Here is a 27,152-nt window from a genome sequence, read left to right as displayed (position 1 = left end):
TTAACCTTTAAGGATCCAGATAGAACATCTAGATACCTAAGATTGAAAGCATTTAAAAGATTATCTCTAGAATGGTGCTTAACCTTTAAGGATCTAGATAGAACACCTAGATACCTAAGATTGATAACAAATAGCAAGATCAAATTATGAGACATAGAATCATCCCCAGAACAAGGCTTGATCCTTAGGAGTTGAGGTTTAGATTGTCTTGATACCCATAATCGACTAATGACCAGATGAACTTGATGACAAAAATGCCAGAAAAGGGGAAAGAAGATGCCCCTAGTGGTTAGATGCCCTGAATGATGAGGACATAAGATGGGAACAAGATGCCCCAAGTAATAAGTATTCAACGATGTAATCATCCTGACCCCTCGAGAGAGAAATTGAAAGATGACACACCAGAAATATGATGTAAAGTAGTAGAAGAAATCTAAGATTCAACATAATGTAGACAAAATCAGAACAATCAGAAGAAAATTTAGAGTTAATTTGGCATGATTTTGAGGTCCAGAAGACCAAGTTTGAACTTTAAGTTGACCAAAATTGACTTGAGTTGATTATTTTGAAAATAAATTTTGAAAATATGAAGTATTTTGAGTTAAAAGGATTCCAAGAATCACAAAGTATCAAAAAAATTTGGACTATACAAGCATTCAATCGTGTCACTCCCAAAATTTTAAAATGCATTTTTAAGGCACTTAGGTGTGTCAAATTTCAAATTCGATCTCGAAAATGGGTTTAGAACAATCAAGATAGCCAGGAGGTGATTTTTGAGCAAATCAAAGCACTTTGAAAAATTAGGTCAACAGCTATATAAGGGCCCAAGGGGTCATTTTCAATTCATTTGTGCTTTTTGTCCTTTAGTGAATTGAGCTCTAAGAGAGACATGGCAGTGAATGTGAGATATCATCGTTTTGAGTGGTCCAGACGACACAACCAGCCAATAGATTATGGACCACTGGTGAGTCATCGATTTCCCACCTTCATACTTTCAATTTTACATAGTTCAAGGTCATTTATTGCATATTTTAGCATATTTTAGGACTTGGTCAATCGATCTTTGTGCAAAGATGTTCTTTCCTTGCACAAAGAAACAGAGTGTGTTATTTCTTCGTGCAAGTCGGTGAGGTTTCTTGCACGGGAGATACCCACCTCTCGTGCAAAGAATGATGTTTCTCACATAAAGAAGAGATTCTTCACATGAAAGAGAGAAACTTCATGCGAGATGTTGAGATCTTCGTGCGAGAAGCCGTGATAGTAGGGGTTAAAATTTTCAATTTTGTATGTAAAATTTTCATTTTTATTAGCTTTGTTTTGCCATTTCATTTTGGTACTGATCATTTTCTTGTTGTTTTTGGTTATGTGTGTAGGAGGTCTTTGGTGACGTGTTGTTCAGGTCACACTAACTGCCTTATGGAGGTTTGTTATGGATTTTTGATGATGCTGATCGGGTACATATCGTTCGATTGGGTTTATCTTCTCTATGTCAGATCCCAGTCATGATGGTGAATCACAACCTACTCACAACTTTGGTGCAGCATTTTTATTTAGAGATAAACACCTTCCATCTACTAGTGGGAGAGATGACGATCACCTCAAAGGACATCCGAAGGATATTGCAGATCCCTTTTCATGTCGCACGAGTTGTTTATGATACAGTGCCTCAAGTAGGTATAGAGGCACTTTCTATTGTGTTCGGGAGGGAGCTGCAGAGAGGTTGAGCCATTAGTTCGGATGAGATGGTGCACACATATGGACAACATATCTAGGCATGGGAGCACCAAGCACCTGATATTTTGGATGAGGATATGCTTGATCAGCCTACTACTGGGACACAGGACATAGTATGACACTACAAAGAGTGGATTTTTCAGGCCTCTTGACAGTTGGGAGATCTGTAGATACAGGTAGCTATCCATGACTCATAGCTGGTGGAGTGGCAATGGGAGATCAATCGATGGAGGGAGCATACCAAGACTGCTGAGCAAAGGTCAGTGATGTTGCAGGACGAGTTGCAATTATAGTCAGCTCAAGCAACTTACTACTTTGTTGCATATTTGGCAGTGATACCTGATGAGGTGCTCCAGGTTCTATGCTTTTCAAAGTATGCTCGAGAGTCAAGAGGTGCACGACCTCCTATTAGATTTGACATGCTACCACCTCCTCCTCCGCTTGTAGTTCCTACTCCTCCTGGAGACTAGATCATAAGACAGAGTTAGATGCTATATTTGGCTCTTGATTTTTTATCTCTAGCTATGTATTGATTGGTGTGCCATAACCATTTTGATCAATAGCACTTGAGTAGTGCCCCTTTTTTGTACTGACCCATTTTTTTGATAGATATATATATACAATATTTTTGAGCCGAGTATCAGTCTATACATGTCATTGTCTGTGTCTTCTTCACTTTGATGTACATGAGATATCAATATGATGATTATGAGATGTATGTTTTGTTAACTTCATAATGGTTTTTGATACTTGAGTGCCAATACACTTACCTACTTTCTCTATTGGAGCCGAGTACACCATTTATGTCGAGCCACAACATGAGCCGAGTTAGGAAAGACTTTAGGTGCCGAGTAGTTTTCAAATGCCCAGTGAAGATCAAGTGTCGAGTAAAGTTCAAGTGTCGAATGACTTTAAGTGTTGAGCAGAATAAAGTGCCGAGTGATATTCAAGTGCCGAGTCATAGATGATGCTGAGTAATACAGAAATAAAACAAGTGTCGAGTAAGCTAGTTTTGTTTAGGTGCCAAGTTATCCAAGAAACAGCATGTGCCGAGCATCAAGTAATGCTTCAAGAGCCGAGTAACTCAGAATATCAGCATAAGAGTTTGTAATTGCAAAAACTATGATGCAAACAGTTTTTGTAGCCAACATAAGGTAAATCTCGAAGGATTAAATGATAAGATCAAATCTTTTATCTTTCCTATGCAATCTACATGCAACCAATAAGAAAAATGATGAAGGCATGCAACCAATGGAAGAAGTGCAAACAATGAGTGGAAAATAGAGATTGAATATGGATTGAAGATCCATACCTAACCCTAAATCCTCAAATGTCTTTATAAGAAAGATGAAATTTCATTGTAAAATAATACGAGCAGATATACAAGGGTGTATAAGGAAATCTACTTTTAGAACAAGGGTTATCAGATCAGAAAGGATCAAGATCAAAGAAAGCAGAACAAGTGCCTACATTCAGCAATCAAAGATTGTAATCTATCAGGTTCATTGTACCTAATATTTTCTAGCAATTGTATTAGAATGAAAATCCTATGGTGATAGGTTAGCTTAACAGCTATTTCGTAGATCCTTTAAATAGGTGATTAAATCCTTTAACAGGGTGACACTTCATGTAAAGTGTTTGTAAATCCTCTAACCAGGTCACTATTGACACAGTGTAAAGCCTTTAATAGGGTAGGCCTTTAACAGGGAAAACCATCATAAGTGGTTGAACAATATTGCTGCAATAATTTTTGTGGTATCATCCCCACCCTAGTTTTATCTTCTTATTCTTGGAGGGTTTTTGGGTTACCAAATTCCAGTGTTATGTGTTGTTGATGCATGTCTTAGTTTCATGTTTACTTGATGTATTTACATGCATGCAATTTACTTCCACCTAAAATTTTTATTGGTTAAAAGTGTGATACTTCTGATTCACCCCCTGCTCTCATAAGTATTCTTCCTATTTGAATATTCCAAAAATTGGTATTAGAGCATCCAAGTTCTCACAAGAAAAAGTTTGACAACTTGGAGAAAAAGATCTAAAGATGGAAGTTTTCAAACTTGGAAAGATCATTGAAAACCAGGTGATTGATGTGCAGCTCGCTCTACAAAAAGTAGAAGAAGCAAGAGTGGAATTAAGAAAATTTTTAAAGAGAAGAAAGGAGATAGCCATAGCTGAAAATGATATACACTACAAGGAGGTTGATACCACACAAGTGTTTTCCAATGGAGACACTAAAGAATTTGATGTAGCAATAGCAAAACTGATGGAGAAAAACAAATTTCAAGCAGAGGAGATAAGATCTCTCAAGATGGCACATGAATCACAGGCCATAATGATATGTGAAATTACTGAACAAAAGAAAAGAGTAGTTGAGGATAAAGTCATGATGGAAAATGACAAAAGAAATCTTACAAATAGACTTGAAGAAAAATGTACTAAATTGACAAGGATCTCAAACATGCAGATGGATACACTTGCCCAAATGATGAACATTCATCATGAACTCAATGTGAAAGATATTGAGATCTCTACTTTGAAGATGTAGAATGAACAAATACAGAATGAATTGAACAGAGAAAAAGAGGTAGCAGAGAATCTCAACAAGTCAAGTGAAGCCATCAAGTATTTTGAACAATTGATAAAATTCCCAAGATCCACCCATGAAACATCAGGACTTGGATATAACAACACTGAAGTTGGAGAATCATCAAAGAGTGCTAAACAAAGAAGTGACAAAGGTAAGGATTCAAAACCCACTTGTCATTATTGTAATAAGAAGGGGCATACAGATAATGTTTGCAGGAGTAGAAGATTCAATCAATCAAACACACCCAAGAGTAAGAACTTCTATCACAAGTGCAACATGCAAGGACATATGATACAAGATTGTACATCCAATGTCATAAGGACTCAAAGATTTGATGGAAGTTGTTATAATTGCAAAAAGTATGGACATAGGGCATCTGAATGCAGATCAAAACCTATGTGGACATCAAATCACCAGCAAAATCAAAAGGGAATGGAAGTCATTATCATTGGGATTACAACACCAGGTATAGCTGTCATTATTGTCAAGAATATGGACATATGCCCCATAACTGCATAAGAACACATTTCAAAGGGAACTACAAGAGATGGTTGAACCAAACCACATGTTTCAGTTGTCTGAAAATTGGTCATACTAGCAAAAATTGTCCTACAAAGTCAAAGGCACCCAAGATTGAAGAAAATAAGGGCAAAGAAAAGATTGATGTCGAAAATATAAGAGGGAAAATGAATAAAACTTGGAAAAAGAAAGATGAGTGCAACACATCAAGTGGAGGGATCACTTCACCCAATGGGTCAAATGATCACACTTCATCAAACTAAGCATGAGAAGTATACGAGACTAATATACAAAGCTATATCACACATCAGTCCCAAGACAAAGAAGCTATGCAAAGTATAAATCTACATGAGACAAGATGTCAAGACAAAATCTAAATGATGTTGTCAAGCTATCTTTGGATGCTGAGTTAAACTCCAACACATGTCGAGCTCCTAATAGCGATTGAGTTGATAACTCATGCCGAGTTAGGTCAAAAAAATTTTAGAAGTCAAGTTGGCAATTGAGCATTTAATGCAATGAAAATAGGGTATATTATCATGATTTTAATCAGTTTTACTCATTGCGATCAAGAAGCAAAGAAGAGAAAAAGAGTAGAGCAACTTCATAGCAAAGAATCCAGCATTTCAAGTAGATTGCAACCTCTCCCAATGTGTTTTCATTGATCTTGAGGTATTTTTCATCTGTGCCAAGCTACACAGTTTTATATTTCATAAAAAGGAAACCCTAGTTTGCATAAATGGTGTCAAGTTCCAAGAAAACTAAGGACAAAGAGTCATTTGTGTACCCTCAAAAGTGTCCCACTCTAAACCATTCTATCCAAATGATTCCATGAGTTGGAATGTTCAGATGCCGGCTTAGAGCTCCCTATCCATGGAGTGCAAGAGAGTATATTTCAAGAATAAGAAGGCTCTTAGATGAGCCTTAGAGATACTCTTCTTGCTAGTAAACCATGCAATGGGATGTTCCAAAGACAAGATGCAAGAATGCAAATGTTCCAAGGAGTTCCTCAAGAATGCAATGCAAATAAAAATTAAGCTAGAATGAGATGCAAAGTGGAGCTATGCTAAAACATGTATGAGAGTGTTACAATACCATTATTAAGCTATGTGAGATTAAGCTACATGTAAAAATGAAATCTAAGCTAAGCTAGAATGCCATGATGCCATGGATGAGAGAATGTAGACAAGAAATAGAAGTTGTCCACAAAGCTCCAAAGAAACCTATTAGAAAACCTGCAGCATAACAATATTCAAAATGAGGATGGATTGAGGGGGAAAGCTCTCTCACTTTTAAAGATGTATGGATGGTAGAGATCAAGATGAAGATGGTAGATGATCAATGGTGGAATTCAAAAAGAGGAGTGATCCATGTGCACACACAAGTCAACCAATAGAATATAAGTTGACTTGTCATATAAGACAAAAGTCACAAAGCCTTTTCTTTTAATTGCAAAATAGAAAAAGGACTTTATGTGTGCACTTTAAGTGGGTTAGAAGAATGGGGTCTTTTATTTAATTAAAAGGGGACATGTTCTTTTAATCAAATAATGAACTTAGGATAGCATAGTAAAACTATAGGTTATAATCAAATAAATTGATTATTAGCAATTTGGCTTAGGTAAGTGATTAAATTAATTTAGCCAAAATGTTGAAAAGGGGGCTAATAATCTAGATGACCATTTTTAGGTGATTACAATTTGAAGTTCAGTTAGTGTCCAATGAGGTCAAGCAACTTGATTTTCATCTCATACCTAAAGTAGCATACAAAAATGACCCAGTCAGAGCTCTCTCCTAAATACCCCCAAAAGTTGTAATGGTTCAAGATGTTAGGAAAAGCTACAATTGTAAGATAGGTGCCCTCGGAGATATGGAAATAAGGAAAGCCTATGAGAAATTGCATGTAGATGGAGTCTTAAGAGATGAATTCAAAATTGTTGAAAGAAAGGGTTTGACCTAAGTTTTGAGCTTTCCCACTGTATTCAAGATAGAATGGGTTAGACTTGTGCTGAGTAGAATTCATGGTGGTAGTCTATGGTTAGAAGATATTCCCATCAAATTAACCAAAGAAATCATACATAGAGTAATAGGGTACCCAACCCTAGATCGGTTCAAAACCTTGAGAATTGAATCAAAGGAGGTTATTGAAAAGAATACTGGTGCTTAGTGGAATGAGAGAGGAATGACAATTCACACCATATAGGATCCTCTAGTTGAATTTGCTATTAGAGTCATCGCCCATAAGTTCTACCAATCCAGTAGACTCAATAGTGTACCATGTATTGCAGTAGATGTAGGCTAAAAATTGGTGAAAAAGGATCATACTTATGATCTTGCAGAACTACAACTACAACAGATTAATGAAAACCTAGCTGCCATAAGAAGGACAAAGGGCACTCAATGCAAATTTGGAGCAATTCTAGTTTGTATATTCTTCTATGTTCAAAATGAGTTTCCCTCTTTTGGAAAAGTGACATGGAGGAATGATAGAACAATCATTGACCAAATCAATGAATATATAGAACAAATGGGAGAAAATTTTGATACCCTAATGACAAGCTATTTTGAAGATTTCAAGAAATCCATGAAACAAAGGGTGAGAATACTAGTTACTTTAGTAGAAGAACATGTTAATGATATATGTTTCTTGGTTGATATTGACTTCACATACATCCAGGCAGCAATTCCAAGAGTGAGATGGCTAAGGCCATTTGGATATGAAATCAATATTGATGAGGCATCTGCAACAATAATTGCATTATTGGCAAAAGAAATAGATAAAAGTGCTCCACATTTTGGAACTTATGATGTAGTAAGGTCAAAAATAAACATGGAATTAAAGACTACTTCCACATTAAAGAAGAAAGACAAATTGTTAGAGAAGATTAAGAAGAAATTTGGTGAAAAAATTGAGGCTAAAGCAAAAGAAGAAGAAGATGACAATGATGATGAAGATAAGCAAGAACAAGGCCCAATGGAATTAACTCAAGGACTAGGTGAAGACAAGGAGGAAGATGCAGAAGACAAAGAAGCCAAGGAAGCACCAACTGAAGCCGAGTCAAAGAAAAGAAAGGAAACAGAATAGCCTCCAGCTCAACATAAACCAAAGAAATCTACCATGCCATCACCTCAAAAGCCTACAACACGAGTTGCAACAAGGGCCTCCACCCAAAAGGCTAAAGAGGAAGTTACAAACAAGAAACAAAGCAAGGAAACACAGGAAGAGATGAGGAAAAGAAGAAGATATGTGGCTCAACCTGATATTGATGAAGAAGGTCAATCTGAAAAGGTAAGCTATTCTTTAGTTGATATTTTATGTAAAAAGATTGAAAATGGTGATTTAGGCAACTTAAATATAGTTGATTTCAATAAGTTTACCAAAGAAGAACAGAATAGGATAGAAGAAATAATCTATGGAATGATGGCACAGTTCAAGTACACTCCACTTGAACTAGATGGACAATTGCCAAAAGAACTATCTAAAATTGTAGGAGACAAATGGCATTTTTGTTTGAAAATGGAGAAGGAGATGAGGGAATCAAACCTAGCAAGCGTATTGCTAGATGTGACTAAGGAACAAGTAAAGAAAGCAATCAACAAGCATAATAATAGGTTTACACCTAAATACAGGGCATTCTTCATACTCCAAAACAAGATGGAATAAATTGTTCAAAGAACAATGAAATCATGGAAAAACTTGTACAAGAAGATTTAAGATTTTCTTGAAGAAGAATGCAAGCAAGAAGCTGCTACTCCACTAGAAGAGAGGAGAAAAAGGAGAGAAGAGAAGATAGTAGTAGAGAAGGTAGAAGAAGAAAAGAAAGTAGAAGAAGAAAAGAAGGGAGAAGAAGAAAAGAAAGTAGAAGAAGAAAAGAAGAGAGAAGAAGAAAAGAAAGTAGAAGAAGAGAAGAAGATAGAAGAAGAGAAGAAGGAAGAAGAAAAGAAATATGGAGAGGAGGAAGAGACACAAAAACAATATATAATGTCAATAGCTGAGCAAGAGCATCAACCAGATCAGAGTGTGCAAGACACACAATTGCCACCCTCTAGCCCTCCTGAAGTATCCAACACACTTGCAGAAATTGTAACTATTATTGATGTTCCTGATACTTCTGGTCAGAATATCAATCCATTAACTACAGAAGATCTCAAAAAGAATCCTTGACCAATCTACACAACAAGAAATATTATGTGCAGATCCAGTATTGCTTAGTATGGATGAATTGCAAAAACTAGTAGAAAGCATAGTTAGAGATAAGGTGAATCCACAAGAACCACCTTCCATCATCACTATAGCTACTAGTAGTCAACTTCAAATGCCAACAGTTATCTCAACATGCATAGTTGATACTACAATACAGAAGCCGAGTACAGCTGTAGAAGAAGGAATAGAACAAACAGGACAAACAGAACAAATAGGACAAACTATTACATCTGATCCTACAGCACAAATACAAGGTGCACTTCCTAAGATTACCATAATTGATCAAGATAGAAGATAGCAGGAGGAGGAAAGAGTGGAAACCCCTAAAGAGCAAGAGGCAATACAAACATTGATAAATTTTCCTACCTTGGGAACTCCTTCACACCAACCATTGAAAATATTTGTACCAACATCTAGTACTAAAAAAGTTGCAAGGGTACTTCACTATGGAGACCCTGAATTAGATGAGGAGATAGTCATACCAGGCTATGGCTCAAAAACTATGACTATTGATCAAATAAATGAGGTGCAGGAAGCACTGAATAGGAGAAAAAGACAAGAGATACTCAGGAAGGAGTATAAACAAAAGAAAACACTACATGAGATTAAGGACATCTTTATGGATGCCTTCAGTTTACAATCACTAGATGAGTCAAAACATATCATGGAGCAATTGATAGACATTGTTGACCAGGTGACAAATGAAGACCAAGAGACAAATGAAAAACTTATGGAATGGTCTGAAAGAAAATTCCAGGGAAAAGTAAATGAGAAAATATCAAGTCAAATTGCACTTTCCCAGGTTGAATTGGCAAAGCTAATTGACAAAGTGAAAAAGGTACTTGAGAATATATTCTCATTATACAAAAAGTTGTGTGACTTTTAATACTTCACACAGGAGACTAGCCAAAAGACAATGAGCTTGGAAAGAAATTTAAATATTTCTAGCATGCAGCTACCTAAAGATCCAGCTCAAAGTGAGAAGCATTTTACCCAGATGCTTCACACTCAAAAGGAAATAGCTATGTTAATAGAAAAAGAGGCCAATATCAAGGCAAAATTGATACAACTCCAATCCTCCATTACCCCACATTTAGAAATACTCCATAAAGAGAGTCTATGCTAAAACTATTCTCAAGAAAGACCCTAATCTTTCTACATCAAATGGACTTATTCATCTTGCTATAGAGACTGCCATCCAACATAAGTCACTAGAAATTGCTTTAAACAATTGGGATGCAGCTCTTAGGATGATTATGGAGGTAAACAACACATTTTTGGCTAAATATGGTCTTAACCCTTAAACATTCTTTGACATAAGTGTCAAAAAAGGGGGAGAAGAAAAAGAGATATAATAGGGGGAGATAGAGATATTATGAAGATGAATTAATGGGGGAGAAAAGATAAAAGTAGGAGCATGATATACAGATAATGGCACAATCAACTTAGGGGGAGTTACAAAATTTTTGAGGTATATATTATAAGTTACAAATTTTGATCAAGTTTTCTTTAAACTCTGTATATACCAAATAGATTAGTAAATGTACTCGTAAGGTTAGTTAAGTGTTTTTGTCACTCATGTCAAACGAGGAGATTGTTAACTTCATAATGGTTTTTAATGCTTGAGTGCCAATACACTTACCTACTTTCTCTATTGGAGCCGAGTACACCATGAATGATGAGCCACAACATGAGCCGAGTTAGGAAAGACTTCAGGTGCCGAGTGATCTTCATGTGCTAAGTAGTTTTTAGATGCCGAGTGAAGATCAGGTTCTGAGTAAAGTTCAAGTGCTGAATGACTTTAAGTGTCGAGCAGAATAAAGCGTCGAGTGATATTCCAGTGTCGAGTCATAGATGATGTCGAGTAATACAAAAATAAAACAAGTGCCGAGTAAGCCATTTTTGTTTAGGTGCCGATTTATCTAGGAAACAGCATGTGTCGAGCATCAAGTAATGCTTCAAGAGCCGAGTAACTCAGAATATCAGCATAAGAGTTTGTAATTGCACAAACTATGATGCAAACAGTTTTTGTAGCTGACATAAGGTAAATCTCGAAGGATTAAATGATAAGATCAAATCTTTTATCTTTCCTATGCAATCTACATTCAGCCAATAAGAAAAATGATGAAGGCATGCAACCAATGGAAGAAGTGCAAACAATGAGCAAAAAATAGAGATTGAATATGGATCGAAGATCCATACCTAACCCTAAATCCTCAAATGTATTTATAAGGAAGATGAAATTTCATTGTAAAATAATATGAGTGGATATACAAGGGTGTATAAGGAAATCTACTTTTAGAACAAGGGTTATCAAATCAGAAAGGATCAAGATCAAAGAAAGAAGAACAAGTGCCTACATGCAACAATCAAGGATTGTAATCTATCAGGTTCATTGTACCTAATACTTTCTAGCAATTGTATTAGAATGAAAATCCTATGGTGATAGGTTAGCTTAACAACTATTTCATAGATCCTTTAAATAGGTGATTAAATCATTTAACAGGGTGACACTTCATGTAAAATGTTTGTAAATCCTCTAACTAGGTCACTATTGACATAGTGTAAATCTTTTAATAGGGTAGACCATCATAAGTGGTTGAACAATATTGCTACAATAATTTTTTGTGGGTATCATCCCCACCCTAGTTTTACCTTCTTATTCCTAGAGGGTTTCTGGGTTACCAAATTCCAGTGTTATGTTTTGTTGATGCATGTCTTAGTTTCATGTTTACTTGATGTATTTACATGCATGCAATTTACTTCCACCTAAAAGTTTTATTGGTTAAAAGTGTGATACTTTTGATTTACCCCCCCCCCCCCCCCCCCCCCCCCTCTCATAAGTATTCTTCCTATTTGAATATTCCAACATGTTTTACTTTGATATGAATGTGTATGTGTTTTGATGTGATGTGATGTGATTATGAGCATGTAGAGTAGATATTATGAGTATATGGATGCAATGCATATAGAAATGGACTGACATCTCGTGTAGTGTTGTGTGTTTTTGCCTGACGATGATAGATATTCCATTGAGGAGTGTGAATCAACAAATCAAATGCTTGTGCAGCTATAGAGAAACTTGATAAGTGTGAAGATGCCCCCAATCCTTCCTCATACAAGGGAGAAATAGAATCACAACCAAATTTCGTGCTTATGCATGTGAATTATGTAATGCAAGACTATATTAAATGCAACCCTAGGTCTAGTTACCAAGCCTCGACGATTTATCATCACTGGATATAGAACAAAGCTTGTATGTTATACAATTTCCACTGACTTTACAACCATGGGAATATAAATAAAACATACGTTATAGGTTTTTCAAGATTAAATGTAAGCATTCGAGGCACTAGAAGCCAGAATGACCAAAATATTTGTCCCTTTTAATATAGCAAGTTAACATAAGCATCAAACCATAAATGCTAGGATTACCAAAATGTTGCTTGCATTAAAAATACACCAAACACACTAGAGATCCATCTTATGCTATGTATTTACATATTTATTCTATCCACAATGACCCTTGTGTTCATAACCTGAGACAAAAGTGTGCTAGATATACTCCCATTGACCCATACATTCACTTAGCAGGACAAGTATTAGTATTTACTGTAGCATGAAGAGTTCACTCCAACAAGCAAGGAGAAGAACCAATGTTATTGATGTATTCTAATAACAGGAGTCAAGGTACACCCGACCATCCAATGTGAGATGGAGGCTCTTATAGTGGACACCCCTTTTATAGGAATAGGTTAATGAATTGGAACTAAACCACAAGCAAAAAGCAAAGAAAAGATCATGCCCCCAGTCATTACTTCTCTAGTTGAAGATGACATCATTGAGTTGCTCAAGGAGATATGATAAAGAAAAATAAAGCAAACAAAGAAAATGATTAGCATATCCAAACAAGTATGTCATTTTGAAATCATTATTTGTCATGAGATTGATGTCAGGTGTCAGTGTCCAAAACATGTTTGAAAGGAATCTCTTCAGTAGGGTGACAATAGTAGGCAAACACAATCAGAATGACTAGTGATTGAGGTCAAAGGGGAATCTTCATGATGAAGAACCTAAAGAGGACTAAGCGATAGTAGATGGACATAGCTAGAATGACTTGTGACTGATGCAAGAGAGATCTTCAATAAAGGAATCTGGAGACGTGACCTAAGCAATATTAGGCAGACATAGCTGAAAAAATTGGTGACTGTTGTAAAAGAGATTCTATGAGGAGAATCTTGAAAATGAGGGACACTGGCAACAATAGGCAGACATAGTGAGGACCACTGGTGACTATTGTGAAGGATATTCTATGAGGAAAATCTCAAAAATAGTAACACTAGCAATAATAGGAAGATGCAATGAGGGCCATTGCTGACTATCATGAAGGAGATTCTATGAAGGGAATCTCAAAAATAGTGACACTAGTGACAGTAGGTAGATGTAGTGAGGACCACTAGTGACTGTTGCAAAGGAGATTCTATGAGGGGAATCTCAAAAATAGTGGCACTAGTGATAGTAGGCTGATATAGTGAGGACCACTGGTGATTGTCGCAAAAGAGATTTTATGAGGAGAATCTCCAAAAGAGTGACACTAAAAGGGAATGCCCTCAAGCTGTGACAAGACTCAATCCATGGATACATGAGAAAAAAGTAGGAAAAGCAAGAAAGTGAAAGCATGAAAGCGACTGTACAGAATAGCTAGAAGATGCACTGCAAGATGGAGTGTTGAGGAACAAGAGGCACCTGTTTACTAGGTTTTCACCTTCTTGGTAGAAATTTCTCTTTTTTTGCTACCATGATGCCTGTTTCCAAGTTTTCACCAATGACACTTTTCTTGTTTTTTTCAATGTTTTTGGTATTTTTCTTTTCAAATTTTTCTTTTTTTTCTTTTTTAGATTTTTCACTTTTGTTGGTGTTACCAAGGCACCTATTGCTAGGTTTTCACCAGGGTAACAATTTTTTTCAGCACTTTTTCTAATTTTTATGATTTTTTCAGGACATATAGATATGTACAAAGAGCTTACCGATATTAGATCAATTGTAAAATCACTTCAGGTGGAGAGTGTTGACGGGTTCTTTAAGCACTTCTCCTTCGGTTGTGGAAAGCTGATAGGTACTAGATCCATATACTGCAGTAATGTAGAGATTGAGTCAGTTCAGTTCAAACTTTCCTTTTTGGACTGGTTGTTGTTGATTCTTAGGGTTCTCTCACAGGATGAGATCACCCAACTAGAAATCACGTGGCTTGACCCTCCAGTTGTAACTTCTTGCCATTTGTTGTTGATATGCTTGCAGATGATCGCATGCCACTTATTGTCATTCATCCAATAACATAAGCAATTGAAGCTAAGCTATCCTATAGTCATCATTAGTGATAAGGCCCTTCATAGAGATTCTCAAGGTAGGAATCTCAACCTCTATTGGAAGTACATCACCCACCCTATACACCAACGTAAAGGTAGTCATGCTCGTTGGAGTTATGATGCTTGTTCTATATGCCCATAGGGCTAGATTGAATTGGAGATGCCAATCTCTCCCTGATTTGCTGATTGTGTGATGAAGAATTTTAAGGATTGCCTTATTGGATGCCTCAGCCTGACCATTACCCTAGGGGTAATAAATGGCAGACCGATGTTGTGTAATTTTGAATTTCTTGCATAATTCCTTGAAGTCTTTATTCTTGAATTTTCCTCCATTTTCAGTAATGATTGATGATGGCACACCATATCTGCAGATGATGTAGTCTGTGATAAAAAGTTATATAATTTTGCCATCGACAACTATGAGAGGTAATGCCTCTACCCACTTCGTGAAATAATCTATAGCCATGATAATGAACTTATGCCCATTAGAAGAGGTTGGGTGGATCTATCCCACCAAGTTGAAGGCCCATTGTTGAAATGGCCATGTTGTAGTAGAAGGAATCAACTCTTTGGCTGAACTGTGAATTAGATTCTTATGTAGTTGACATTGCTTGTAGGACCTAGCATACTTGATAGCTTCTTGCTCTATTTTGGGCCAATAGTAACTAGCACAAAGGAGTTTGTGAGCTAGTGTCAGGCCATTGGAATGAGATCTACAAATGCCCTTGTGAACATCAATTAGTGCATGTTTGGACTCTTTGAGTTCTAAAAACCTAAGGAATGTTCCATCAAGACCTCTCCTATATAGATCATCAACAATAATGACATAATGGGAAGCATTATAGATTAGGTAACATTTCTCATTCTGGGTCAGACCTTCTAGAATGGTTTGATTGTGAAGGTAGGAATAAATGTGATGGTAGTGAGATGATTCTTTTCCTATAATAGAACAGATCATCTTAGAATCAAGGGTGTCGTAGGCTAGGTACTGTAACACTTCCACCAAGAACTCATGTTAGAGATCATTTTTAGGCATTTGTAGTAGGGAGGCCAGAGTGGCCATGGCATCAGCCACTTTATTATCTACTCATGGAACTTGTTGGAAGGTGATGTGTGCAAAATACTTCTTTAAGTCATCAACCATGCACTTGTAAGGAATTAGTTTCACATCTTTTGTTTGGTACACATCATTAACTTGGTTGATGACAAGTTGAGAGTCACCAAAGATATCTAACTAATCCACTCTCCATTTAGCTACAATTTTCATGCCATTGATCAAAGCCTCGTATTTAGCAATGTTGTTTGTACAAGGAAATAGAATCTTGTACGCTTTAGGCAATGAGTATCTCTATGGTGTGATAAAGAGTAATCTAGCACCTAATCCTTATTGTGTGAAGGACCCATCAAAGAACATAACCCATGTGTGGTGCATTAGTGTTAGAATCGGCTCATCTGGGAAATCAATGTTCATTGGCAGAAGACTCTATATGGGTGCATCAGCTAGCTAGTCTACAATTGCTTGTCCCTTTATAGCTTTGCGTTCAACATATTGAATGTCAAACTCATTAAGTCTCATAACCCATTTAGCCAATCTTCCTGTGAGAGCTACCTTACTGAACAAGTACTTTAGTGGGTCTATTTTAGCCATGAGCCACGTAGTGTGGGAAAGCATGTAGTGTCTCAAATTCTGGGAAGCAAAGATAACTACCAAGCAAGCTTTCTCAATAATGTTGTAGTTCTTCTCATAAGAGACCAATGTTCAGCTCAAGTAGTAAATAGCTCTTTCTTTTTTGTCATTATCTTCCTGAGCCAACAAGATTCCTAGATATGTTTCAGTGGTTGAGATGTATAAAAGCAAAGGCTTCCCATGAATAGGAGGCATTAGGATTGGCGGATTGACAAGACATTGTTTGATTTGTATTAAGCTTTGCTCACAATCCTAACTCCATTTAAATTTTACACCCTTATGTAAGGTCTTTTTGAAGGGTTGTGATCTATCTACTAATTGTGAGATAAACCTACGAATAGATTGGAGCCTTCCCTGTAGTCCTCTCATCTGGTTGATGTTTTGAGGTGGTGGCATGTCCATTATTTCTTGTACTTTCTCTAGATCTACCTCAATTCCTTTTGCAAAAATAATGTATCCTAGCAACTTCCCTGATGTGACTCCAAGTGCGCATTTCTTAGGATTGAGTCAAAGACTAAATTTTTCCATACGATCTAGAATGGGTCCCAAATCTTGTAGATGAGTATTGTGTTTAGCACTTTTGACCAAGGTATCATCAACGTAGTCCTCCATGGTTCTATGCATCATGTCATGGAAAATTGTAGTAACAGCTTGCTGATATGTAGCACTAGCATTCTTCAAGCCAATGGCATCACATTCCAACAAAAGGTTCCCCATGCACATGTGAAAGCCATTTTCTCCTAGTCTTTTGGCATAATTTAAATCTGATTGTATCCAAAAAAACCATCCATAAGTGAGTACATCTCATAGACAACTGTCATGTCCATGATCATATCAATATTAGGGAGTAGAAAGTCATCTTTAGAACATGCCAAGTTAAGATCATAGAAGTCTGTATAAACCCTAATACATTTATCGTGCTTGAAAACTGGAACAATATTGGATATCCATTCAGCATAATCAATTGCACAAATGAAACTTGCTTTTAGAACTTTCTCCAATTCTTCTTTGACAAGCAATGCAACGTGAGGATGCATTTTTTGAAGCTTCTATTTAACTAGTTTGATGCCTAATGCTATGGACAAGTGATGCATGATAAGATTAGGATCCAATCCTGGCATGTCAGAGTATGTCTAAGAAAAAAATATTTTCTTTCCTTTGAAAAAGGTAATGAATTCTTCATTTTCCTCAGGTGACAGTGACTATGCCAGATGTATCATACGAGGATGTTCTTTTGTGCCTAGTTAATTGGTTGTGTTGGCTCTATTAACACTGATGATCTCTCCTAAAAGTGACTAGGAAGTGCATCAAATATCTCATCTGTGGGTGCCTTACAAAAGTTTTCACCCTTGGATACATCTTTTGTTTTTACTTTTTTGGGTTTTGACATTGCCACAATGTGGTTTTCACCATCGGACCTTTTGCATTTTTTCTTTTTAATTGTATGACTGAGATATTTGATGTTAGCCTCAGTCATGTTGATACTCTTCTCATTGGTGGAAGACATTATAGGTTTGATAGCATTTAGGTAATAGGTGAGAGCATAGTCATTCTGGAATGTGGGGACTTTGCTAGATGCATTGGGGTTCCAGTCTATAAGCTTGAGATGTGTGAGTGAGAGAGTAGTGGTTGGTTCAATTGTGTTCATAGTATAGTCATTAAGTACTTGGACCAGAAATTTGAGACCTACGATGACCTCATCCACAAGTGTGTTCAAACACCTCAGAGTATGAATATCAGTAATTGATGACTCTAGGACGCTAGTTGGATTAGACCCATGTGACCTAACCCTAGACATTTCACCCACTTCGATTTGGTTTTCATAGAAATGTCTTTATGAGTAGTTGCTTCTGAAAGATAGTCAAACTCATATTCCTTAGAATTATTGCTACATGGGGAGAGATTATAGAACTCCCCAATAGTGATAGGGACATACACACCTTCATCCTCTGGGTTCTTACACAAATACTCAATACAAAATGACTAACTAGATTCTCCCTTTTCTGAATGATATTTGAGTTGCTTAGTATTGTCCTCAAAAGAATCACTAGTATCATCCATAGTACTAACATGTGGCACGAAGTCATTTGGCTCAACAAATAATTTAGCAAGATCATGAGGAATAGGATAAGGATAGGAATCCTCATCATCAGATTCTTCCTCTTGACTATTTGACTCAGATAGTGACTTGTTTCTAGATGAACTGTCAGGTTCTGGTATGAATTTATTTGATCCCAAATAGAAAGGGACCTTCTCAAATCCTAGGCTAGTTGTTTCACTGGTTCTTTGGGTTGTTGCTTTGATGGGATCAATTAGGCCCTTATTATTGCATCCAATAGGGCCAGTTCCCTTGTAACCAAAATGCTTCATAAGCCTAAGACCAGGCCCATATTTCTTAGGAGTGATTTCTCAAGCTTGCTCTTTTAGGTCCACTGGAGCCTCTTCTTTATAAATCCATGCAGCAATGGCTCTATTTTCACTTTCATCTTCTAAGGGAACTGTAGCCTTGATAAAAGTGCCATTGTACTTGGCCTAGGGTGTTAGTGCGGATGGCCTCTTTGTCTCTGAAGGTCTCCCATAATGATGAGAGGATTCTAGAAGAGATGTCAATGACAACACTAGTTCAATGTGATACTCTCCCATGCCAGTTTCTTTTAGTTTGAATGACTGCTCAATTTTTTTAAGCTTATTTTCATGATAATCAGTGGACTCACGGTTAGCAAGGATGAAAGTTTAAGCAACTTTGAGCATATTGCAGGTATAGCTAGTAGTGGTAGGAATAGTAACTTCAGAGCCATGAAATGGGAACTTGATGCATTGGTGGTATGTGGATGGTAAAACAAACATCTCATGTATCCATGGCCATCCTAAAAAAATGTTGCAAGCTAAGGGAATGTCAAGCACTGATAGGTGACATCCCTTTCTATAGTACCGATGTGAATGGGTAAAACCACAAGACCTAGAGACTTTTGTTCCACTTTGTCATACGCTTTGATAGTGATCTTTCATCAAGGATCAATAGAGTCCTCAAAATAATTCAATTATCTAAGAAGAACAATAGTGACAATACTTAGGCTAGCACCATTATCGATGAGTACCTGATGAACACGTGTTTGATGAATCATAACTTCGATGTGTAGAGGTTGATTGTGTGGGTGACTCAGTGAGTTATCATCATCTTCAGAAAAGGTCATAAGATAATTTGAGGTTAGGTGACCTACCATGGATTGGAATCACTCAAGATCAAGGTCTTGAGGAACATTTTCCTCAGCAAGGGCTTTGTCTAGAATTTTCCTATGAGCAGGTGAGATTTTAAGTAGCTCAAAGATGGAAATATGAGCATTAGTTCATTTCAATTGATCGAGAACACTATAACTAGTTGTTGTCAAGTTTGTTGTGGGTTTTGCACCTTTACTGAATGGACTAGCAAGGGCTTTGTCTTTGTGTTATTCAAGATCTGAAGTAGGAGGCACAGGGCCTTTAAGCACCAACTTGGCATGAGAGCAAGTGACAACGTTAGCATAGTGTTGCAAGGGTGTATTATCCATTGTGTTGAAAGTAGAGCCCCTCAAGAAAAATGGTGTCTTGGGTTTGTCATTATCTTGTTTTCCCTTAATGGTAATAATGTCACAGTATTTAGAATCCATAGGTTCAACCATGTGAATGACATTGTCATCATTGGAATATACATAGTTGACATTGTTGTTGGATTGTGGTTTCGAAGTCTCTCCTTTTTCATAAGCTGGGAAAGGCTCTTTAAACACCTTGTGGTCTGAGTTTTTGTTATGTCCATCTACCACAAGATCACCAGCATCAATCATGTCTTTGAGTTTATGGCGCAAGTTTATATAGTTGCTAGTTTTGTGTCCCTTATTTTGGTAATACTCACAAAATGAAGTTTCATTCCACCATGTTGGATGTGGTTGTGGATCATAGGGACGAGGATTATCCATTGGTGAAATAAACTTATGTTGTAGCAATGTTTTGTAAACCACATCTAGAGGTTCACCCAAGGGTGTATATTCTCACTTAAGGCGTGTGGCCTAAGAATTTCTCAGTTTGTTCCTAGATGTTTTGTTGTGAGGAGGAGGTTTCTCAACATTTTTGGCCACTTTGAGGCCATCTATGAGATTAAATGCTACTTTAGTAAGTTTGGGTGTGACATTGTCAATGAATCCATTGTGTACAATTACTCGATTCTTGTTGACATATTTGGTTTTATCCCTGTTGCAAGTAGAACCTTATTTTGTATCATTCTAAAGAGTAAGTTCACCTTTATTGACCATAAATTTCTCAATGTGGATAGCCTATGTGATCATGTCTTCAAAGGTATGTGGACCTTGAAGTTGGACTCTATATCCAAAATCAGGTAGGATGTTATCAGTGAAAATGTCGAGCTTCTCTGTTTCTAGAATTTTAAAGGAATACTTAGTGTACAATTGTCTCCACCATTAGAGGAATGTGAGAAAAGGTTCTCCAACTTTTTGTTTAAGGTTTCATAGATCTTGAATATTGATAGGGTGTTGTATGTTATGAGAATACTGTTGAACAAATAGATTTGCAATTTCATCAAATGTCTTGATGCCAGGAGGTAAATGTGAGAACCACTCCAAAGCCTGACCACCTAGGCTTCTAGGGAATAAATGCATGAGGTATGTTTGATCATGTATAAACTCCATAGAAAAAGCACCAAATTCTCACAAGTGATCTTGGGGATCAATAGTACCAAAGTACTTTTCATACTTGGGTAGCTCTACGCCTCGTGGGAAAGGTGGCATGTTTATGCTTTTGTCAAATGCAAATGGACAAAGAGCATCCAATGTGTATGTCTTCATGGGTTTCTCCTTCTCATGCATCATCTAAGCTAGTTGGTCTTGCATAATTTTCAATTGTTTTTGGAGGTTAGAAGTCTTAGTTTCTTCTTCAAGCATGATAATGGTTTCCACATTGAAATGAGAAGGTAGTTTAGATCACTCTTGGGAAAGTTTGAGAAACTACTTTTATTTTTTTCATTGAGTAGGATTCCCATGACCTTTTGAAAGTTTTTGTCTCTTCGACATTTTTCTATGTGTTCAAGGAGTATTTCCACCTCTTCCTATTCCTCATCGGTTTCATGGTCTTTATCTTTCTCTTTGTCATTATTGGGTGGTTCTTGATGTCTACTATGATTACCATGTTCAGGTTCACGATTAGTCATTGTAGGAACGTGTTCAGTTTTAGTGTGATTTTTTTCAAAAGGTCCTTTGAAAAAGGAATCAGACATTGTATTTTGTGATGTAGGACCTCTACCTTTCGAAATGTCCTCTTGGTACAAAGGATTCCTAATTTGTTGCAAGTTTATGAAAAATGTTTGCTGAATTTGAGGGACCTAGTAGGTGAGGGAGATTGTGAAGATGCCTTACTAGATGAACTAGATATAGATTGTGTAATGAAAGGTAAGTGACCTATACCACAATTATGACCCCTAGCATGACCTCACCTAAGTCTAAGAGGATAAAACATGTTGTCACTCTTGGTTGCGACAGTCATAGAGAAGGACAAGAAGCAAGAAACTAGACAAGGACTACACTAAGATTGAGTCTCAATAGGGTAGGACAAGAATGTCATATACTAAGGCATGAGTAGTTTGATTTGATGGCTAGAACAACCAAAGGTTATGACTATCATAACACAGAGTATGAAAAGCATTAAGAAACAAGAATCCAGAGAAGTAAAAGGTAAGACTAGTCAAAATATGAATCACAAACCTTTGGTTCAACTAAATGCCACTATTCAGGGCTGTGCACAGATAAAAAAGGACAACTCAGTGCAAGGAACTGACTAGACTAAGATCATAGCTTGGTCAAATTGATTGATTTGAGAATTTTAGAGTAGGATTTCATGTGAAGATTCTCTACAAGCTGCATTACAAAGTTCACTAGGTCACGTGAAGACTCATGATAGTAGTTTAATTTTGCACGAGGAATTTTTTGTCTCATGCAAAGAAATGACAAGATAGCTTAGGATAGATGCAATATCTCACTTGAATACACATGAGATCTTGCATGAAGACATAAACTAGCTCGCACGAAAAGATGAATTCTTGTGCAATAAAGTACAAGCCTACATAAAAATTAGGACCAGATTAACAACAACATTGGGTTTTGAAGAGATTTTCAGATTGTTTGGATAGAGTGGACAGATTTACAAGAAAAATTCAATTTGACAAACAGTGAGGTTAACTCAATAAGACATTTGGATAATGTTTTAGGATTCAATCAAGGCAATGTGTTTGAACACGATAGTGGGAAGCAAGTAGTACTCGAAAATAGTCCTGCCAAGGGCAAAGCAACTCGACAAGATAGGGGAGTCTTGACCTTTGTTTGTTGTAGATAGCTTTGGACTTGTTTATGACTCAAGAACAAACATGCTTTTATCCCTAAAAATAAAAAATGGTAGAGAAGGAAAAACCTTTGTCCCACATCTTATGCGCATGCATGTATCTCAAACAGTTGTGTCACCCCCTAGAGGGCACCCATGTTTTTGGTATATTCAAAGGACTGAATAGTATACGCTAAACAAGTGCCCTTGTGGCAGGGGATGAGCATGTATACCACCTTCAAACATCTAGTAGAATGCCTATGGTGAGTTTTATAGGAGAGATTCTTCCCCCTCCTTGCACAAAGATTATGCCTCCTTTTGGAGGTGAACAAAGTGGCTTCTAACTAAGACATTTTTACTTGGCTTCCATTCATATTAATTCTTGATCGCTCTATAAGTGGATTTGAGACCAATAGCCCACACCAAGATCTAAAAGTGCACACTACTTGCTTAGCAAGCTAGGGACTGACACCGACCAGTGCATAGACAGAGCTTCCCCTTGATATGTGATATCAAGAATCAAGGGAAGAAATTAATTTGGCTTTGGAGTCTTTTGCTCTACAAAGCATCTTGATTATAGTGAGTTGGAATCTCTGGCAAAAGGAGTGTGCTCACTTGGGTCATTCTCGAAGGTTGGATCACTCCGGTAGGCCCTCTAAAGGATTGACTAGACTGGTGGTTTGATCACAAGGGTCAAAGTTTTTGATTTCCCCCAAGGGAAAGAGCATACTCCTCTACCTTACTTTCTCACCCAAACACGCAAAATAGGTTAATTATTGACTTAGCTTAATCAATCTAGACTTGACCTTTCTCAAGATTTTGATTCCCTAAAAGGAAATCATCATCTCTTCATAGAAGAGAATATGCACTAGAGAACCACTAAGCTGCTTGCCTCCCTCAGAATGCTATCTTTCAGAAGTGTCTAGGTTTTTGATTCACCCTTGGTCATGACCTCTAAGTGGTCAAGAGCATAATCCCCTATTCTTCCGTCTTGCACCCTAAGAAGTTCACAAGCCCCTAATTAATCTAGTTTGGAAAGCAAGAAAATAAGACACATTATTTTGTGGGTTTTAAAAATGGTCTTCGTCAAACGTATCTTTGGCAATCATCCTGCAAGCAAATCGTTAATCCATGTCTAAGTAGGTTGCATAAGGAATCTTTGAAAAATCATCCTACAGACAATAGTTAAGCTATAGAAAATCAGAGAAACAAAGAAACACAAATTTCAAAAAAAAGTACGTTAAGAAAATTGGATAAATTGCAAAGTAAAAATTCTTGAAATAGAGTTTGCTGTTACAAGATCTCATGTGAGATCTCTAGCAGAGCCATGCAAAATATTTTTATAACCCACATGAAGAAACAAGGTGCCATGCAAAATTTTGCATGCTTTGGAACTTTCTCATGCAAACTAAAAAGAATCTTTGCGCAAAGATTTAGAATCCTCGCGCAAAAATGGATTATCTCACCCGAAGATTCCTGAACCTACAAGGAACTGTACGGATAGGGAGCTTGAAAATTAATTTAAAAAGTGTAGAAAAGGCCTGAGAAATTTATTTTCTTGGCCCCAAGGTGGGCGCTAGAAATGTACCTGTGAAATGTGGGCCTCTGAACCTCACAGACACTTCAACACAGTCCTTATTTGTGGATTCATCCTGGGATGAACATCAGATTGTTCACCCAATATTTGCCTTGCAAGCTGACCTGTTCCCTCCTATCTAAAGAGATTTTTCTTGTTAATATCCTCAAAATCAAGGTGCAGGAAACTAGACCCTCTAAGAATGAAGGATTTGAGAGATGCAATTAAGCTAGATAAATGTGCAAATTTACTCTAAATGTATAATGCAAACTAGCTTAAGAACTTGTAAAAGAAATTATACTAGATGCATACATTTTAAATGCTAAATGAAATAAAGTTAAATGATGGAAATATGTGAGAATGTATTGAGTTAAGTGAGTGCAAAATGTGACAACAATTAGATAGAAAATGAAAAAATCCCCCCAAAATGAAGCAATGAGAGTCTCTTAAATAGATTTTTACGAAATACTCCAATGGTTGAGATCGATTTCAATCAATGGTCAAGATTGAGGATGAGGTTCAGTTAAGGTGGAAGATTCCCAAATTAGAGGGAGTTAATTGGCTCAGATCTAAGTGTAAGAGTTAGTCAGCTCAGATAAACTTTAGTGTGAGAGTAAGTGATCTGGGTCACTTCTAATTTGATCAGCAGTGAAGTAGGAATTTCCATTTTTGAACTAAAGAGAAAATTAGGAGAGATATTTAATTTAATAAAATAAGATATTCTCTCATAAATATATTTTCTATTTAATTAAATAATTTGATTTAATTAATTAGAGACACTTTTCTGTTTAATCAAATAACTTTATTTAATTAAATAACTTTTCTTAATTAATTAGAAGTAGCTTCTCCATTTAATTAAATAATTTCATTTAATTAATTAGAAATACCTTCTCCATTTAATTAAATAATTCCTTTTAATTAATTGACATAGTCGTATTTATTAAATTAAATAAATTTAATCTCGTAGTACATTAGCCTTAGGAGATAATTTAATTTAATAAAGTATGAATACTTTAGATTAAATTAAATTGAAATCAAATAGGTTTAATGTGGCTAATATGAGTGTGTACTATAGGGATTAAATAATGAGTACGATGAATGAAAATTAGGGTTTTCTACATTTGAAAATTAAGTTGAGTAGTGAGTAGCAGAATGAGAATTGCCTATTAGAATAGGTCTTAGAATTGATCAAAATAGACCAGAATTGGTGATCATGGCAATGAGCCAATTTTGGGGTATTACAACCTCAACCCATTTTGTGAAATATTTCATTGCTATAATGATAAACTTATGACTATTGGATGAACTTAGATGAATCTTTATTACCAAGTCAAAGGCTCATTGCTGAAATGTCCAATATATAACAAAAGGTATGAGCTCACATCCAGGAGCATGAATCGAGTTACCATGAAGATAAGATTTCTTACAAGATTTAGCATGTCGAATAATATCATCTTGCATGGTTGGACAATAGTGTCCTACCCTAAGTAGCTTCCAAGCAAGTGTAAGGCCATTGGAGTGTGCCCTAAAAATTCCATCACAGACTTCAACTAATGCCTTTTTAGACTCATCTAGTTCTAGACACCTAAGAAGTGTTTCATCTAAATCCTTCCTATACAAGTCACTAGAGATCAAGGTGTACTATGAGGAATTGTGAAGGAGTTGGCATTTTTTATTTTGTGTGAGACTTTTAGGAATGACTTGATCATGCCTGTAGGAGAAAATGGTGGAATAGTGATATGAATCATGACCAAAAATGGTGTAGATCACATGGTTATCAAAGGAGTCATAAGCAGGGTGATATAATTTTTCCATCGAGGAATCAAAATATGATTCATATTCTTTTAACTAGAGAATATATGCTAGGGTGGCCATCATACATGTAGCCTTTTTTTTGCTCTAGGAATTTATTGAAATGTCATGAATGTGAAGTAGTTTTTTAGAGCATCAATCAACTTCTTGTAGGGTACCAACTTGTCATCTTTGGTTTGATAATCATTGTTGAATTGGTTTATGACAAGTTGAGAATCTACATAGATATGGATCTCTATGATCCTCCATTCTAAAGCCACTTTAATCTTGTTTGTTAAGGCCTCATACTCTACTATATTATTAGTGCAAGGAAGAAAAATTGTGTAGGACTTAGGGATCATGTAACCATTAGGTGTGATAAATAGAATGCCTACACTAGCCCCATTCTAGGTGTGAGAACAATCACATAACATCTTCTAGGTTCTTTCAAAGGCATACATGATGGAATCATGTAGAAATTCAATCTACATGGGAGTTTTATCTTGTAATGGAAAATTTGCCAGTTGGTTATCTATGGTCTACCCCTTGATAGCTTTGCATTAGAAATACTAAATGTTAAATTCAAAGAGAAACATCATCCATTTAGCCAAGTGGCCGGTAAGAAGAGCTTTACTCAATAATTATTTTAGGGGATCAATTTTTGCAATGAGATGTATTGTATGAGCCAACATGTAGGGTCCAGGATTTTGGAAGGCAAATGCCACTGCTAGGCAGGCCTTCTTAATGTTGTTTTAGTTCATCTCATAGGCCACCAAAGTATGAATGATGTAGTAAATAGCACACTCTTTTCTAGTTTCATCACTTTGTGTTAAGAGTGATCCTAGGGAAGAGTTTATAGCTAAGATGTATAGAATCAAAGGTTTTCCTAGTATAGGTGGCATTAATAGTGGAGGTTTATCCAAATACCCTTTGATCTGATCTAAGCTTTGTTGTCACTATTCATTCTAGATAGATGTGGAGCCTTTATGCAAGTTCTTATTGAAAGATTGAGCTTTATCAGATAGCTAAGAAATAAACCTCCTAATGGGTTGTAGGAATCCCTAAAGACTTCTTAATTGACTGGTATTTGTAGGAGGAGGCATTTCTATGATGGCTTGCACCTTTTCGAGATCAACTTCAATGCCTTTTTTTGATATGATGTAGCCTAATAATTTTCCTAACGTGACACTAAGGGTACACTTTTTGGGATTTAACCTAAGCTAAAATTGTTCCATATGGTCCAATATCAAACTAAGGTCATTAGGATGTGTATTTCTTCATTTAGATTTGGCCAATGTGTCATCAACATAGTCTTCCATATTTGTG

General features: G+C 36.5%; 1 pseudogene; it reads left to right on the top strand.

Annotated features, from left to right (window-relative positions):
- Positions 1–1,586: 1,586 nt before the first annotated feature.
- The window catches only part of LOC149548206 (methylthioribose-1-phosphate isomerase-like), a 43,424-nt pseudogene continuing 17,858 nt past the window's right edge, over positions 1,587–27,152 (top strand).

The sequence above is a fragment of the Cupressus sempervirens genome, chromosome 7, assembly GCF_028749045.1.
Source record: "Cupressus sempervirens isolate cs-2001-9-10 chromosome 7, ASM2874904v1, whole genome shotgun sequence".
In the NCBI taxonomy this organism is placed as follows: Eukaryota; Viridiplantae; Streptophyta; class Pinopsida; order Cupressales; family Cupressaceae; genus Cupressus; species Cupressus sempervirens.
This window is presented reverse-complemented; position numbering and strand designations above follow the sequence as displayed.